This window comes from Balaenoptera musculus, chromosome 16 (genome assembly GCF_009873245.2).
Source record: "Balaenoptera musculus isolate JJ_BM4_2016_0621 chromosome 16, mBalMus1.pri.v3, whole genome shotgun sequence".
In the NCBI taxonomy this organism is placed as follows: domain Eukaryota; kingdom Metazoa; phylum Chordata; class Mammalia; order Artiodactyla; family Balaenopteridae; genus Balaenoptera; species Balaenoptera musculus.
The window spans coordinates 53568110-53570851 of NC_045800.1; the positions used below are offsets into that span (position 1 = coordinate 53568110).

The 2742-nt window shown below is 35.4% G+C and overlaps 1 protein-coding gene across 10 annotated transcripts in view; it reads right to left on the reverse strand.

The window, feature by feature from the left end:
- The window catches only part of NRG3 (neuregulin 3), a 1112157-nt gene that overhangs the window by 177628 nt on the left and 931787 nt on the right, over positions 1–2742 (reverse strand). The window lies entirely within an intron of this gene.

Below are 2742 nucleotides of genomic sequence, written 5' to 3' on the forward strand. Positions count from 1 at the left end.
TCCCAGTCACTGAAAGTATTATAAAATTGCTTCTCTTCTTAACGTGCATCAAAAAACTGTTTTTGATATTGTAGCTGCAACGAATCGAAGCAAAACAATAACACAAAGCTAAATTGAAGCAAGGGAAGACTCTTCTCATTTTATCATCTTGATCTATTCTCTAATGAGAAGTCACAAAAAAAGATTAAAGGAAAGGTCACCATTTATTTAGGATAAAGAAATGTATGCTGATGGTTGATGTCTTGAGCTACTTAATAAAATGAACTCAAAGCTGGAGGAGCCATCAACACTCAGAAACAGCTTGTTTCTTATAATAAGTAGAGAACAGGCAATAGATAGTAGAGAATACTTAACTGGTAATACTTCTTCTATCCTGGATGTTATTCATATAATTCAAATGTTTTAAAGAACTTTGACTTAGATAAAGAAACAATTTCAATTGATTAGGGAAGAATTTAAGGGCTACATTAAACATCAACTTATCTGTTTAGCTTGCTAGATAAATTCTGAAGACAGAAATTTCAGTTCTCAGACTCTATAGGAAGTAGATGGTATAAATATGAGACATCTAAGTTATAAAATGTGCAGGGAAACAATCATGAGGCAATTAAAGTCGAATGTAAAGGCAAAAGTCCCACTGCAACTATGAAGAGAAAGGAGAATAGAAAAAAAAAATAGCTAAAGCTTATGAAGTATCTAATATATGCCAGACAATGTGATGAATTTTATCTCATCTAATCTTCATAGCAATGATGAGAGATAGATATTCACAAATGGGGCAACTAAGCCTTAGAGTTTGTAACTTGTCCATACTGGAAAGTAAGAACTGATAAATCAAGATTCTAAGACATCCATCTGATGTTACGTGACATCAACTCTTCAAATAGAACCATTCCACTCTTCTCTCTGCTATTCAAAACTCTCCTCAATCTTAGTTGTTCAAAACCCTCCTCAATTTTAGTTCTTAGCTGTATCACTCACCTTAATATTCTCAAAACCATCCTCTAACTAGACTGATGTCCTGTGTGCATTCCTAGACCTGTCCCACCTTTGTGCACAGAATTTCTCCAACTCTCAAGGTTCAGTTCTGTACACCCTTCCCTAAATCATCCTCCCAGGGCACTGCTGCCTTCATCAAATGGCCCCTCCTCTTCATCCATGGATGGCCCTTTTCACTAATGATCTCATTTGCCAATTGCAGTACTTGACCTCAGCCTGGGAATTCAATTTCCACACTACTCTGTGTTTTCTAAATCTTGCCATTGCTGGAAATGCTAAGCAATAACAAAGTCTTATATAACTTCTTCTTTCCTACAGAACTCAGTACAGGACCCAGAGTAAAATATTTTCCATCATTAGCACAAACAACAATAGTTACAACCACTAATTCAGAATTTATAAAATGATTCCATCTCTGTTGTCTCATCTGTTTTAATATACACTTCATTAAATACTCATAAGAAACGTGGATAAATATTATTATATTTTAATATAAGTATTATACTATAATATAATAGATATTATTTCCTTCATGTATTCTTAAAGAAACAAAGAAACAGAGAGGATATAATTGTTAGCATCAGGTCACACTGTTGGGAAATCGTGCCTGTCTTTAGTGCCTCACTTAGGGTTGACACTCTATATTTGTTTGATGAATGAGTAAATGAACAAGCTAGAAATTAAATTGGGTTTTTTAATTCCAAACTTTGTACCACACCATTCAGAATGATTTGTTTGACAGTATATGCTTGTTTATGTTCTCCTCATAAAATCTTATCCCAGCATGGTTTACACCACTCTGGCTTTGCAGCATCTCACAATAAGTACCAGTTAATACCAAACTCATTAGCTGAGTCAGAGAGAGAAAACAATATCTACCCTAATTTTAATAGGACTAAATTCTCCATTAATGATAATAAAAAAGTTAATGGTGACTTCAAACAAGCCTGAGCTTGAAAATTTGGTAGTCTGAGTGATCCTAATTATAAAAGATTTCTTAATTATGTTTTTTAAAACTTTGCATAAAGACGTTATCATGATTACTTAGGATAAAAAAAATCATGGAAATATATCCACTTTCTTCAAAGTAAATGAATGACATGTGGTTAGAGAAGGGCAACAAAAACTCCAAAGCAAAAATTGAATTTCAAATAGATTGGGAGGGACAATCAGATGTGTTTAACATTTAGAGCACTAAGCTGGTCTGGGGGAGCCTGCTTTTCTGAAGGGTGGGTGGGTCTGGACAAGGCAGGTTGAAGGAGAGTGGGAGTTGCTGTACAGTTTCCCCTTCATTAGCATTAGAAGCATTTATTTAGATCTGTTCAGCTCAGAAATTTATAGATAACAATGGCTAGAGGATATTAATTTGAAGTTTTATGCTGAGAAAAAAATTAAAGACTCCATATAAAATACAGCCTATACATATAAATATACATTAAAATTAAAAGAAAGATGTAAATCAAGAGTTGTATCTTTGGTCTGGTCTCAGGGTCCAGACCTTTCTTGAGAAGGAACTAGTGAAGAGCCGTGACCCACGTGTCTAGTAGAAGATAAGCTGGTCATCTGGTTTCCCTTTCACAGGGCTCCTGTCCTACACTGTCTGATCTCTCCTAGGCAGTGTGTTGTACTCTTCCAGGACCCTTCTTACTCATCATAAGTGGTCCTTACTGTTTGCTTGTTAACTCAGCTCTACCCTCCTAACCTGAGCAAGCTGGGTCTGCAGTGATTCTGCAAGGATCGGCC